At 36.8% G+C, this 16,882-nt stretch overlaps 2 protein-coding genes across 2 annotated transcripts in view; both read left to right on the forward strand.

Moving 5' to 3' along the window:
- Positions 1-16,882, forward strand: part of Gprk1 (G protein-coupled receptor kinase 1) — a 609,628-nt gene that overhangs the window by 364,623 nt on the left and 228,123 nt on the right. The gene's annotated exons all lie outside the window — the stretch shown is intronic.
- The window catches only part of LOC145694287 (uncharacterized), a 129,769-nt gene that overhangs the window by 611 nt on the left and 112,276 nt on the right, over positions 1-16,882 (forward strand). The window lies entirely within an intron of this gene.

Raw genomic sequence — 16,882 nt, forward strand, 5'->3', positions numbered from 1 at the left:
GGAAACACATGAATCTACCAAACTGCCCACAACTCCGACCAATCGAAAGATATTGGGCAATTGTCAAACGCAACTTCCGAAAGAATGATAAACCAGTGCGCAACATGGCGGACTTCAAGAGAAGCTGGCTGCAGCATCGAGGAAATGCACCGTCGAGACTGTGCAACGTTGAATGGCTGGAATTAAACAGAAACTACGTTCATATGTACGACGGGACATGTACGTTGTATTTTCTTTGTCATGTAGATACATACAGGTTCTCTATTAATAAAAATGTGGGTTTACTTCACTTTTTATCTTTTCTTCTGACTTTCCTGACATATGCAATGTTGCTAACTACTTTTCGATACACTCCTTAACTTGCCATTAGACACAGCACATCAAGACATTGTTTCCGCTCTAAAAGAAAAAGGATATCCAGTTCTTTCAGTTATTCAGTTGTCCAAACGGAACACCAACGCACAATCGGGGAAAACTTTTCTTCCCCTTTTCTTGGTGATTTTGCAGAAGACACTGCGAGCTACAACCATTTATAAAGAAGATCTACTACTACATGTGAAAGTTCGAATAGAACAATATCATCCCAAAGCGTACTTACAGTGTTATAAGTGCCAGCGTTTCGGACATGGTCAAAGCACCTGTAAAGCTCAACTCCGCTGTGTAAAATTGCCAGTGATCACTGGACTTTTGCATGCACCAAACAAGACCGACTTACGCCTGCTAAATGTGTTAATTGTGCGGGAGACCAGCGGCCAATTATTCTGGATGCCCTAGAATACAACGCCTTATTCAAGGAAAGAACAAGACACCTGAAAACAATGAAAAGCAAAAATCTCAACTAACTTCTAACCATACCAAGACTTCCTCAAGAACAGAAGATCGGACCTCATGGCCTCCTCTCTCCAGATCTGAATTATCCAATCAACAATCAGAAGATGCTAACTCCTTCAAAGACTTTATTCTTTTACTGAAAGAACTTGATCACTTCAGATTCTTACCAATACTCAAGAAATATATGCCAAAATTTAAGGAAGAAAAATACATGTTTACCAAGATGTCTATATTCGTCGACATGCTTTCAGAATTCTTCAATTAACTGTGAATTACTAACATACAGGACCATTCCCTTATGAGGGCCACTCCAGACAACCTGATTGGCTAATGTAACTACCACTCAGGATTCATCATTTCCACCGCCAGCGTCACTCAGTCAAATCAGCCACCGACCAATCAGTGACAAGCAACACCATATTTCATAGTTTATCATCAATGCTCCATGGAATCAGCGACAGTTGCCGATTTGGAACATTACTTTAAATGCCTTTCACTTCACATACATTCACTTCAAATGCGAGGCAGGGGTTTATTTTTAACCCGGAACTCAATCCTTTAAACTTGTCAAATACAGAACAGAACAGAACTAACTTCATTTGACAGCGGACAATTGAAGCTAATAGATGTGCAAAAAGTGTTGGAGTACTTAGGTAAGGTAATGTACCGTAAAGATGAACTTTCTGCAGAAGATATTACATTTTACAATTTTATTTCGATAAAGATGCAAATGCTCCACAGGTTTGTGAAGAAATTTGTGGTTTTTACGGGCAAAGGTACGCTATCAAAAGCAACAGCCAAAAGATTAGAATAATTCTGATTACAAAACTTGACGTTTGGTGATACATGATCTGACTTAAAATGTTACTTTATTGAAATTTTATCCGCGAACCTCTACTGAAAGGTGACGAACTCGCGCCATTTTCTGAAGCAGTTGGTCACAAATGATGAAAAATCGACAACATATAAAAGAATGTGCAAAAAAGATAGTGGTCGAAGCGAAGAGAAGCTCTGGTAAAATCACACTGACACCCGAAAATATTATGTTATGAGTTTTGTGAGATTGGAAGGGCATCGAGGATAACGAGATGCTTCACGCCGAACAGAACAATAGACTCGATCCTGTTGTGTTGATAATTAACGCGAATGTACGAAGTAATTCAAAACAAATGGCCGGAGCTGGTCAACAGAAAAAGTGTCGTGTACCACGCTGACAATGCCAGACCACATATAATGGCGACCTAATGTGTTGAATGTTTTAGTACGATTATCAGCAAATGAAGAAATGACTTTATTTCTAAATTAGGAGCATCAAATCATAAGACGATAAATTTCTTAAAATATCCTTCTCAATAAAGTACCTCAGAATGGTGTGGGAATTGTGACAAAAAGACACTTGTGCAAGTATTTATAATCAACCATTATAAGTCCACTGCTGGATGAAGATCTCTCCAGATCTTTTCTACAACTGGACAATTCTTGTCATTACAAAGCATCACTTCTTGATTTCGCCACACCTCCTTCTATGAGGACGTTTGTTTACTATAACATCTGTAATCTCTTGATATCCAGTGAAGTATCCACCGATCATAGTTTCTTTTTGCAGTATGTCCAGCTCGTTGTCACTTCAATGCTTTCATTGTCTTTCTAATCTATGTTATTCATTTCCTATTTATGCGGGTGATCCGTAACACATATTGTTCTATTCTCCGTTTGTAAACTGCAGACGGTGAAGTCTGATTTTGTCAGTGTCCACGTGTACGATTTACATATCAAATGAGGCCGAATCTATATTACGCTTTAGACCATTTAATATCAGAATCTTGGACGAGGGAGTATCTTGAATGAGTAATTAGTAAGCTGCCAAGTGTGTATGTTGTCAACATTTAGTATAGAGCTGTGCTAGGATTTTTCTTTGAGGTTATTGACTCTTGAATCACAATTTCCCTTTCTTAGTTGTTGGATATCACGAGTGCAAAAACCGAGTCAAGAATCGAGACTGGTAATAATTTGAGGATGGGAGATCCGGACTGTTGCTGAATGTAACATTCATTGAATTCACGTTGTTCCTCGTGTCTTGCTGTTGATTACTTTCTGTTTACTAATTTAGGGTATTATTAACACATACTTGCCTACATTTGCTCCAACCGTGAGTACATGTTGAATGGAGGATCCGACCGTCCGAAACGAACTCATGGTCTCCTAATTTCACCAGGTGCAGAGCATTACTTAATTTTCGAAACTTTCATGTGAGTACAGGTTCCGAAACCTGTCCTTATTTAAGTACTACTTATCCGCGTATCACTTTTTTTTTAAAAATCATTTTTCGATTCATGTTGTTATTCTCTTCAGAAAACATTATGGGGATAAACATCTAGGTGTTTCTTCAATACATCAACTTGCCTCTGTGCCTGAACTGGGGCCAATTTAGAGACGCAATTCGGCAGTTCCGGATGGTTTTGCCGAGGTCTGAAAATGGCGGACCACACTGGACTATGAAATATCTCACCGGCTAACCTTCAAATGATAGTCGTCGGATTTGCTGACCTCGAAATTGATTGATTCAAGTTTTGAGTTACACATTTTGTTTTATTTAAAGGTTCTATACTTTTTTTTTCTGAAACATTATTCTCGCCACTCAATATTCATAGTGCTTATAACAGCTTAATTTGCGAGTACCAGAGCTTAATTTTTTGTAGGAAATTGCTTTTCCTAGTTGCAAATGATGATATTTAAGAGCCCGGATTTCCATGCACAAACGAACCCCGAGATATGCATGCAAATATTCTCGAAAAAAATTTAAGAAATATGCATTAAAAATGTAACATATGCGTTGAAATGTACACTAAGAAAATAAAATCTCAGTTTCGTACAAAAATGACATATGTTGCAATGAACTGTGAACTCCTTTCTTATGTTTTGTTCTGTAAACCCTCTGCGTTTATCAGTAAGAAAAGTTTTGTAGATCGAAAAGTCCCTTTCTACATCAGCAGAAGTCATTGGTGCATGTGAAAAACACCAAATATCTTCGTGTGTTAGGTCCTCTCCTAATTAATTGTTTTCAAGATTAAGTACATTTGCAATGTTACAGATTGTTTTCTATCCGGGATTTTCATTTGATATTTGGAGGATCTAACGGTATTTTCGCAACAACGTGAATTTCACTGGACAAAGTCTCCGATAATTCGCCCAAGAAGGAGAGTGAATGCTTTGCAAAGCATTGTTACGGGATTCCAATTGCCTGATAATTTAAGATATTCCCAAGAAGTGGTTATGTTGCTACTTGTAGAGAAACATTTTTGTGACATAAATAGCGGCCACATAATCGAGATTTAGTGAGTCTACAACTGTCTTCACTTAAGTTATTTGCGTAATACGACACAGCTTCTAGCCACTAGCTGCATTGGGTTAAAACTGGTAGCGGGTATAGCGGAACATTTTTCGCAAGTTCGCAAAAGATACGTACTGTACGTTCGATGGAGCTTTCACAAATACTTTCTTTACATTTGATACAAATGCATCTAATTCCGGATATTAGCATCTGATTGTTTCTACTATGCGATGAAGATTGTGCGCATGACAAGTCAGGTGGACTAATTAGGATACAACACTTTATTCTATGATTCTGTACGACATCTTATTCTATGTCTGCGTTTACGAAGTGATTCAGTTCACTTTATATATAGCCTGCTTTCTTGCTATATACTCTCAAGTATGCTAGTATGCACAATATAATTCAGAAATATGCAGTATCCTGCAAAGTTTACGAAATATGCATGCATATCGAAATTTACTCAAAACATGTATTTACATGCGCTATCATATGTTTCTCAAACGAATCCTTACAATCCGTCGGAAAGACTAAGATAATTTCCATACGCTCCTTCATGTTACTATAAACATCATTTTGCATATAAATCCGAGCTGTAATAAATGTATGAAACTAAATTGATTAGCTCCCATAAAACATATTGTCAGAGTGCTGATCTTTAGTTAGTAATTGGTATGTAGTATTGCACCCTTAGTTATTTTGTTTCAAAGTACTGACGTGATGTCTACCATATTGAGTAGAAAGATACGAGGACCCCCTGAAGAATTCGTAGCCCAATCCAGAAGGAGTGCACCTGGAATGATGAAATGTTAGTTTCTACATACTCCCCCCGAGGTTCAATACACTTCCTTGTACGGTGCTCTAGCTTTGCAGACCAGTTAAAAAAAAAAAATCTGGAGACTTCCTTACACCACTGTTCAGCACTACCCTTATCAGATCTGAAATGGTGTTTCTGATTTGGGAAATAATTAATAGACGGAGCTAAATCTGGGGAATAAGGGGGATGATCTAAACACTGAAACTCTATATTATGCAATGTCAGTTACGTTTGTAGTGCTTGATGGACAGGTGCATTCTTCTGGAGGGATAGAATTCATTTTAATTTTCCGCGGCGTTGCACTAAAATTTTTGTTTCTGTTTTATGAGTAATGCAGAGATTCTGCATTAAATGACTGACCCTTGGGTAGGTAGGTAGTCTATGAGTACGACTCCATCCTTATTCCAGAGGAATGTTGTAAACAGTCTACTTCTGTCTCTTGAACTTCTTGGAGCGAGGAGAAAATGAGTACTATCACTCCATTGACTGTTGTTTCGTTTCAGAATGTACTGGTAAAACCATATTTCGTCCATGATTACTATTCGTAATTGATCGGGATTGTGGTCAAAATGGGAGACTTTCCTTGATGCGGTCACTCTTGCTCTCTGGACAGATGTTTGGAAACCCATTATGCCGAGAGCTTGTGTATGCCCAAGACATTATGAATTATGCTACAAACGTGTTCCAGAGAAATACCTACAATCTTTGCCACACGTTTTGCTGAAATTCTGCAATTTTCAAGAGTAATGTCACGAATTGCATTCATGATTTTGGAGCCAGTCATTGCTTTTGGTCATCCTGGATGTAAAGCATCATCTGTAGAGAAATCGGTCAATTTAAACTGTCACTCACGTCTTCACCATTATAGCGATGGAGAGTCACGTAGTGTTTTACTGATTTCCTGATGAATTTACTTCGGTGACTTTTCTTGATAGAACAAAAATTTTATGACAACTATGACCTCGATGTTCGTAAAATTCGCTGGTTGGGCATACATAGGCACTTTAGAGGACTCAAAAACGCAATAATAATTTCAGTATTAATATGAAAATTTGTATTTGTACATAATCATCATCATCATCATCATAGGTATTCTGCCTTTATTGGCAGGTCACTTGCTGCAGCTGAGAAGCTTCCATGCTCCACGGTCCTCCGCTAACCTTTTCGTCTTCGCGTATGATCTTTCTGTTTTAATATCATCCATTAATTGTAGTCTCTTTCGCCCCCTCCCTCTCTTTCCCGCCACCATACCCTCTAGGACGTCCCTCATGATACAATCTCTTCTTAGGCAATGTCCCAACCAGTTTCTCTTCCTCTTCCTAATAATATCTAAAAGTGTTCTTTTCTCACCCACCATTTCTAACACTCTCTCATTCGTTTTCCGCTCGACCCAACTAATTCTTTCCATTCTTCTCCACACCCACATTTCGAAGGCTTCCAGTCGATTTTCGTCACCTTTACGTAATGTCCACGTTTCCGCCCCATACAGTACAACACTCCACACGAAGCGTTTTATGAGTCTTTTTCTCAACTCTTTGTTCAAGGTCCCACAAAACAGACTTTTCTTTCTTTTAAAGGCTTCTTTCGCCATTCCTATCCTTGCTTTTATTTCACGTTCGCATTTCATGTCATTACTAAGAACACTACCCAGGTATCGAAAACTATTCACTTATTCTGTTTTCTCCCCTCCTACTTTTATATTTGACACAGGCCCCTTCGTTCCAATCACCATGGCTTTTGTCTTTCTAACATTTATTTTCATCCCATATTCCTCAAAGCCCTTTCTCATTTTTTCTAACATTTTATTGATTTTCTTTTCAGATTCTGCAACAAGCGCCATATCGTCTGCAAATCTTATACATCTAATCATTCTACCTCCTACCGAAATGCCATCATCATCATGTAGGCTCTTTTTCACTATTTGTACATAAAGAAATATGTTTTTCAAAACTGTAAAATTTAATCATATATATATATATATATATATATATATATATATATATATATATATATATATATATATATATATATATATATATATATATATATATATTAAAAATATTTCATGTACAGACTTTACCTATTTGGTAGTTGCAAATTTTATTTGAAGCAAGTTTAATTTATATTTATGTAATATGAAAACAACAACGAGATACACGTTGTACTGTAATGTAAGTCAAACAATAAAACTAACATTTTTGTTATGAAAAAGAGCCGCCCCCCCCAAAAAAAAAGAATGTATGTCTCCCTACTTTGCCCTCCTAAGAAATTAAAGCTGGCGTCGTCATTGCCACCTATCTGATCTTCACTGATCGGTGACGTTCTTCTAACCGGTGCAAAAATTTTGAACCCTCCAGTTGACCTACTGTGATCAACAACTCATTCACTTTTTGTACGACAAATATTTGGCTTTGCTTGCGCAGTGTTATGGCTCAATTCGGGTTTGTGAAATAAAAGTTCTTAAGTTGTGTGTTGCACCTTCATCTTTTCGAGTATCAAGTCATACACGGAACGCAGCAGTACATATCATCTCCGATCGCAAAATGCCACTATCTAGAGAGCACCTTCGATGGCTGCAACTGCTTCGGTCATGTCACATACACACCGCAAACGAAGAACATAGACAGGTATTATCAAACTTACGACTCACTCTAGTACAATTTCACAAATAATCATCCTAAATTTAGAACAGTGTTGCACCTATGGTTATAGCGCTGCAGACATGTAATGTGCCATGAACATTTTGCTTAACCGCCAAAGACAATTCTAGATATGAAAATAATTGCCAAGGGCGGCAACTAGTTCTAAACTTTCCACTTCCCAGCTGCGTGCCATGTATGAAATTAATCGCTTATCCGTATACTTGGAAAGGTCGAATCGTCGTTTGAAACTAATGGGGCGTTTACACTTAGTCGATTTGCGTTCGATTCAGTTGAATTGACGTCACTTTCAACTTAATCGACCGTGTAAACGGGACTTCAACTTAATCACTTGTTGATCGAAGGCGACTAATCGACTGGCAACTGAATTGAAAGACGTTCTATTTTCTGTGGTTGAAACAATTGAACACATCCATCGATTTGATTCGGCCTAGTTGCTTCGATTTAGTGGCAAATTCAGCGAGTCGATTTAGCCGTGCGACTAAATCGACCAAGTGTAAACGCCTCATAAGCAGTGGAAGAATCAGTGGTGCCAGTAGTTGAGAATTTAACGTGGAAATAGTTGCTTTTATTTAGTGAATATTCGATGGCAAAAGAATGTCTGAAAATCAATGTGAAAAATACCGTGTTTTGAAATCCGTGACATTTTATAATTTAAAAGCCATATGTAAATTACTTTAAAAAAAGAAAAGAAATTGTGTGACACTCCGAGTCAATTACGTAGATATAAAATCGCTGCTGTTTTCCTCCGTAATTTCGCTTCGACTCCACAACCATAACGGATTTTTATAGGGACTTTTTTGTTGTTGTTGATGATGATGTTACATTTGGTGTTAGTCATGAGTCAAAAATCGTGTTTATCAGAGAATAAATTTAGATTGTGCCCGGGAATAATTTTATCGTGGAAAGCTTATTTAACATAGTCGGTTCTCTTACCGTTAACAACCCTAATTGTTACCTCTCTTGGATAATGAGTTTACATGGCTACCTTTGTGTCTATCTTTTACAAACGTTGTGAGTAATGTAACACATGGAATATCTGCGCAGACATGTATTTTTGCAATAAGGATTGGTTAATTGGATTTGAATGTTGCGTTCCCTTTCAATAGCTAGGCTATATGAGACATGAACGTGGAATGCGGGCCGCATGAGCGACCACCCAAAGACTCGTACACTAACCATATAGCCACGAGGGAACTCGTATTCAATGATGAATCGATTTTATGACATTTAGCATGTCGGTATATCAAGACATAATTAGTGTCATCAAAATAAAACAAGCACACAAACTTGTACTGCATGTAAATAGCATTGGGTACAAGTCAACTTGCAATACTTCAGCTCTTCAGTTTCAAGAAGTTCTTAACATTTAAGAAGAGAAGAAAACAGTTTTGAACTTTGTCCAAAATTCACCAAGTTTCGTGATTCGTGTGAAAGGAAAAGTCAGAAGTGTTTTTCATTCTATAAAGATCTTTTCACCTCCCCTACTTACAAGTTTCTTCCAGTATTTTTAAAGAAAGAAAAAAGAAATCTGTCTTTCAAGTGAGTTAAACGTAGAGTTCCCGTGGCGAACTGCCAAGAGCTTGGTTCTTAATACAACTAAGGTGCACTGAAACTGAAAAGCGTTTGACATTTTAATCTGTTTTCATTTTGTTCCTGAGAGTTAGAAACTTCAGATATTGCTGTTACGGCAGCTTAAGACAGATTTGAACTGTATATTTGAAATGCTAAGTTTTAAGTTTGTAAGGAGTATTTGCAGTTGTAAATAAGAAACTAGCTCCATAGACACATTTGAAAGCGGATTAAGAGTTGATTTAAATATATTTATATATTTATGATTCCTTCATATATATTGTATGTATATTTGTGATATTCTAAATAGCCATCATTTCTTTCTTCGTCGGCATGGACTTCAATGTTGGGACTTCTTATTCCAATTTATGTAAACAGCTTGATCGTAGCACGATTTTCAAATATCTTTTTTTTCTTCATGTTACATAATTACAGTATATCTCGACGCTGTCAAAGCTGTACTATTTTTAATTAATTTATAATGTTATAACAGCATTGGCCAAGATTTTCGATATTAATGTTATAAGCCAAGATTGTCGATCAGTTTGCATGCAAAATTGAGCGAAACTGAGGATAACGTGCATGCACATTCAGTCTCAGAAAGTAAAGCCTCATAACAGAGGGAACAGCATGGAATAATTTGAGTTGAGTTTATTTTAACGTCTCGTTCAGCAGCGAGGCTATATGAGACGTGGACCTACTGATTAACGTGGAATCTGAACCACCTGAGCTCCCGCCGGGAATCGAACCCGGGTCTCCCACTGGAATAATTTGAATGGATCACATCTTTCTGTATGCAAAGTAATGGTTTCGTTGTTGAAAGGTGTAGTATCAAAGTTTCCTCCTTCATAGCTAATACGAAATTTACAAATAAAACATCTCCCATTCAGATCTTGCGGAAGGGATGTCATGGGAAAGATTGTTGGGGGAACAGAGGAAGGAGGTGATGTACACAGCCTGTATTGTACACCTACCAGTTTGCAATATTGAATACAAGCTTTTGTGACTATGAGTTACAATCGGCTTAATGCATTAAAAATGAACAAATAAATAAAACCTAACTATGTTGCGTTGTCATTGCTATTTGAGGATGATGGTGATTGGTTTGGAGTTTGTACTTTTCAGCTATTGAAAAATGGACCTATAGCTTAACGTGGAATTCAAACAGCAGGAGCTCCACTGGGAATCGGACACTTGCTTCCCAATTTAATGTAATGAAATAACAGTACATTGTGTTCTTAATCCTTTGGCAATTTGACTTTTGTTTCCTTATATTTGCTATTGTTATTTGATTGATTGTGGTGACTGTCTTAGTTTCGTGGTGCTAGATAAATGTTTGAGTAGTAATGTTTGAGAATACTAGAACAATACAGTTATTATGTTTTGTTTCAAGGTCAGTGCTAGCGTAATGAATGATGTTTCTTGGCTTAGGTTTCAAGGAAAGGATTAAAGAAATTCCAACCTTTGTTCAAGATACCGTGCATTTGGCACGTACTGTATATTCAGGATGAAGCCGCTAGTTTATGCCAGGCTCTCACCTTAGCTCACACTGCACACAAAATCTTGAAACAAAAACATATCCAATTGAATGTGCCAAATTTGATGGCCATATTTAAGGCTTCCAACACCGTGTTGAAATAGCCTGCCTGTACCGAAAGCAGATTTTGAAATGGTAGAATTTTGTTTTTACCAAGGATGAAAAATGAACCGGTTCTTGTGAAAAGGTTTAGTTTGGTTCCTGAACCCGTTCTGGTTGTGGCTGTTGTTCAGGAATCATTCTATTTTTTTTTTCAGAAAGTGGTTTTCGAACCGGTTGAGACCTTAAAGTTAGAAAGGAGTGGTTCTTAAACCGGTTCTTAGACATCAAGAAAATGAAAAACTGGTTCTGAGATGTTAGGAAAAAGTTCGAACCGGTTCTGAGTTTCGGCTATTGTTCACGAACCGTTTTTATACGAAGTGGTTCTCGGTCCAGCTCTGAGAGTTAAGATAGGAGTTTTCTTGAACGTCAAACGGTTCTGACATGTTTGTGAAGTATATATCGAAAAAGAATGTGAGCCTAGTGATACGGATACTAGATTTTGGTATGTATACATTTATTGAGTGACAACACTTATTTTTAATATTCCACTGAATGTAATTTGTCTTATATTGATATTATGCATCTGAAAATCGTTTTTTTTTATTTTCCTTCTCTTTTCCTTTTTTTCTTTTTGTACTATACGCTCATGTATTATCTCGACATGATCTTGTATTTGAGCTTTATCACAAATTTACCTTTCTCATATTACTGTACTTTTTTTTTGATAGTATTGTGAATCTAATATGTGCTTATTTCATCTATTTTCCACTAATTGTAGTTTTTTTCTATTCTACAACGTCAATTCTATATTATCACATATACTAATATATAGTTACCTAATGCATGTATTTTAATTACAACCATTATATTATCCTATTGCACACAAATATATCATATATTTATATGTATGTAAACGTGAACTATACGTCTTGTATAACTGGATTTAGGCTGTATAGTCGAGTTAGAGAATGATTAAGAAACTAAATAATGGAATAAATAAATAAATCACTCCATCATTGCCTACGTCTGGTTGAAAAAGCAATGCAAGGAAGCATTGACTTTGATTATCTCTGATGACAAGCATGTTTGAAAAATATGTGCGGTCAATTGATCAACCTTGGTTGCACATGAAACAAATATCATTCACCGCTAATAAAAATGGTGTCTTCCCACTTTGCTTAATAGTTTATCAGCTGTCAATCACAGATAATAATCACATCCGCCATTTTAGGTGAAATGTAAATTCCCACTTGGCCTAATTCCCATTACGCCTAACGATTTTATCAGGAAAGAAATATTATCTATATAGAAGATCTGGCAGGGTTTCCATACCTATACATAAACGACAGAAACTTACATATAAAAGCCACATTTATTTCAACTAAATATAACAAATAAAATATTTCAAATATGCATAAAAATAACTTACATCAAAGAAATCACTACAATCATATTAACAACTTATCATAATGAAGAACTAAATTTGCTAAAAAGAAAAAGATACTCATTTCAAATAACTATAACAAGAGATATTCCAAATATAAAATATTGTAAATTACTACGATCATATTAACAACTTATCATAATGAAGAACTAAGTTTGTTTAAAAAAAACTGTAATTTCAAATAATTATAACAATAGGTATTTCAGATATAGAATATTGTAACTATGGGGTGTGAATACACACACAGTCGTCCGGCAGCAGGCATAACGTTAGTTAGCCTTTGTCAGAATAACATCATCACAAATTTACAACGCATTACGTTCACTTCTACGCGGTGAGCACTTCTGAATCACACATATGTATATAATAGCATATAGCGCTTATACAGAGTCGTATCCAGAAGTAGTAGGACTGATTTTTACCCACGCGCGCGGAGCAATGTAGGGGGAGCTGCTAGGCCGGATGTTATGGAGGGGAGCCTTGGGAACAGGTGTCGAACGGCGGCAGTCGCATGCGTGCGTTAGTTGAGTGTGGATCACTATATTAGTGACCTCCTGTTGTAATGCCTCGTCGTCAGTTGCGATAGAGCGAAATTTGGAGCAGCGGTACGCGATCAACTTTTGCGTAAAACTGGGAAAATCAGGGACCGAAACCAAGGACATGCTTACGCAGGTCTACAAGGAGGATACCATGAGCCGCACAACCAGAATGTCGAAATCGAAAGTGAAATCGATATTGATTGCATTTTTTGTCCGTCGTGGCGTTGTCCATAAGGAATTTGTACCTCCTGGACAGAGTGTAAATGCAAGATTTTACGTGGAAGTGCTCACACGGCTCGGATCACACGCGTGCTACTAGACCTGGTGGGGAAATGGAAGCTCCACCATGTCAACGCACCGTGCCACGGGGATCTCCTGACCAAATTTTGCGTTTCCACGTTGCCTCACACCCCTACAGCCCTGATGTGGCACCGCCGGACTTCTTGTCCCCCCGTATCAAGAGGCATCGTTTCGACTCAGGTGGAAGCTGTCCAAGCGGCGACGACGAGGGCGCTGAACGGCATCCCGGAGGACGACTTCCAGAAGGCCTTCGCGACCTGGAAGGCTCGCTACCAGAAGTGTGTGAATGCCCAAGGGGCCTATTTTGAAGAGTATGAAGTCGATGTACCAAAATGTTCAATAATATATAGGATCTTATCCTATTACTTCTGGATAAGATCCTGTATAAGAAAATAAGGAAATTTCTTCATTTCGTAAACTGTCTTTCAACATATTGATTCTAATAATTAGTTTCTTTGATTTGATTGATTACAGTTTTGTATCAGTAGCAAGGCTATATGAGACATGTTTGTTTGTTTAAAGTGTTACCCGAATCATTCATTTTGAAATTTTACGTCGGATCGCAATCAAAATCTATACAACAAATTCCAGACGTCTCGGGCCTCTACCCTCAAAATTAAATGTTAAAAGACCAAAAATTGCGCCCTGTAGCGTGGTACATACATACATACAGACGAATAAATGTAGATGAAGTCGTTCCAGGAGCCTCACTAACGTTCGGCAATGATGTGACAATAAGTATCACGCTTTGTTTTCTGAATACAACAGAAAAACTCGTTTCCAAACTAATTCTTTTATTTATTTTTTTAAAATGTCATTTCTACAAGTAGTCCAACCGGCGACTACGACACTTACTTGCAGGTTAACTGATAAGCATTTAAACAATATAATAAACGCTAAAAACAAGGGAAAAAAGAGAAAATAAATTTAGATAATCACATTGACCTACTGTAGCCATGAGAAATCAAAACAATCACACGGGAAGAAATTAGCACTTTTTGACAATTTTCTTTCCCTGGCGAATATATTTTTTTACAAAAATAAAATAAAAATAAACATCTGTTTAAAACAAGCCTTCACGCGTTGAAAACAAAATGTTTAAAACGTACATAAAATTTGTTTTAAACAAAATCAATTTTTTAAAACAAATCATTTGTTTTAAACAAAACAACCCTGATTGATCGTCCTGGGGTTTCAAAATTTTGATTCTGTGTAACAAACGACATCGAATCCATACCCTAGAGTCCGATGCAAAGAACTTTTATTTATTTATTTATTTATTTTTGTGTGTATGGCTATGTAATCGTTGCTTTTACCAACAAGGTCTTTTAAATGTAAGTGTCTGTCAGCTATTTATGTATAAGTATGGAAACCCTGCCAGATCTTCTACATGGGGAGTATTTCCTTCCTGATAAAATCGTTAGTCGTAATGGGAATTAGGCAAGTGGGAAATTTGGCATTTCACGTAAAATGGTGGATGTGATGTGATTGACAGCTGATAAAGTGTTAGGCAAAGTGGGAATTAGGCCAAATGACGAGTAAATCAATAAAAATAAAGTATTGGTGAGACTTGGTCACTCTACATGATCGAAGCTTACTTGGTCTACGCGTTGTATTCTTCGCTTACTCTCACTACTTTCGCCTTTTGATGGGTTTCGGCTCCTCGACCCCCCCCCCCACTCTCTCTCACTCTCTCTCTTTGAAATCAAAACCACTGCAGGTGCATGAAACAAATACACTTATTCAAATGTATTCATTGCATTTTCTTGAACATTTCTCAAATATGTCGCTCTAATAGCAGATGATATCCTGGTGATGTCCCATGGATATCCCATGGACGTCACGACGTAATTAGAATGTCCATGGAACGTCCCAGGTATGTCTTGTTCTCTTACCAGTATCCACGGACCGGTACCAACTGTCGCAAAAACAGTCTTTTGTTTCATTTTTCAGATCTGGAACAAACACCGGTTCTTTCTTCTGACTTCTCAGAGAGAGCATCAGAACCGGTTCTAGATTTAAAAACCGGGTCCACCTTTACCTTACATTAAAGACTAACACAAGAATCGGTCTATGTAGTTTCTTCACATCTCAGAACCGGTTCTGGTATTTTCTTCGTATTCCAGAACCGGTTTCGAGAGCGGTTCTTAAATGTAGGAAGTATGTTGAACCGGCTCTGGGGGCGATTCTTAAAATTCACCAACAAATGTAACCGTTTCTAGGAGCGGTTTCTAAAGTTAATATAACAATAAAACACGTTCTGAGAGCGGTTTTTAAATTCAACATAACGATGTGACCGGTTTTGGAACCGTTCCTAACTATTTTTCATGGGTTTTCGGTTCCTGAAGCGGTTCTGGAACAAACAGATCGGTTCTTTTTCCATCCCTGGTTTTTGTTCATATTCGAAAATCTAGACAGAATAATAAAGAACTCTTGTTTATTATTTTTTAAATGTCTCCTTTGTCTTTAAAGTAGCATTGAAATTGTAATCGAAAAGTCAGTTTAATAAACACGAATATTGAGGAACGTGGATTTTATCAAAGTACGAATTTAATGCCGTGAGTAATAATTCTTGATTACGCTATTAAATGGAGAAATTCTCAGCTTCCTATAGTTGACCACAAGTGATCTCTCCAGACCTGAAGTTGAAATAGAATTCGATCATGTTTGCTGGAGATCTGGAAAATAATTTTTGAACGCGAAAGTTTGGTTTTAGATATTTTCCCCATAATGTTTGTTTTCATGTAGAATGACATTGGAAATGAGTCTTGACTTCTGGTCGGTTTTCTTACATAATGGTATGTGTATGTAGCCTACAGTACCGAATTCAAGCACGGTCTTGATTTTGAACACATGCTCATAGGTCCTTCATTTCCTTTGTGTTATACAAGGACACAAATCATACACACGCACTCCTCGCTGGTCTAGTGGCTAGCGCTTGATTCCATCAGGTTTGTTATCCATCTTGTTTGCGATTTACGTCTTATTGTCCGTGTAGCGACCAACTTTCATTGACAACTTGATAAGAGTTACGATCCACAAGAAAAAAAAATCCAGTTTGCGATCAACCAGTGCAGAAAGTTTTTTGAACAAAATCGATTAACACTACATGTAAGTATCGTGTTTCAATAATGTATAAACACTGAAAAGAACTAATCGTTTGAAAATAGATAAAATAAACAAAACATACAACATTAAAGTACGAATTCGAATATGTAGTTGGTATTATTAGTAGTATCATTCCAGTACACTGAAAGATAAGTAACAACATCTCCTTAACCAATTTGTGTGGGGAAACAAATCACTGTAATTGTGGTATGCATTAATGTTCTCTTCACTTGTTGTATGTAGTGAGAAAATAAATTATACCAATGCTCAATCCAGTGCATAAGAGTGAATAATATACTACATTAACAACTGAATATGAATGTTGTTAATGTAGTATACAAAATATGGTTGTTGGGTTAAAAGAGAGTTAAAATGTGTGTGTAGGGAAGTTTTGAAACAGAAGAGCTCTTTTCTTTTTCAACAGACAAATTGAGTTTCTGTTTACTATCGAAATTTACTAATACTGTAAAATAGGAATACACATTTCTTAAAATATTTTTAAAAAAATCATGTTACTTAATATATCTTATTGTTATAGAAATAATCTATTATACACTTTTACCGTTACATACTGTTATGGCTATTGTATAAAGTAATTTATTATTTATTAATCTCTGGCAGATAAAATACTAATTGCTAATATAGTATAAATATAACTAAAGTCGTATCAAGACCAGAAACACTAGAGATGCGCACGAGTG

This window comes from Thermobia domestica, chromosome 9 (assembly GCF_964235325.1).
Source record: "Thermobia domestica chromosome 9, izTheDome1.hap1.1, whole genome shotgun sequence".
NCBI classification, from domain to species: Eukaryota; Metazoa; Arthropoda; class Insecta; order Zygentoma; family Lepismatidae; genus Thermobia; species Thermobia domestica.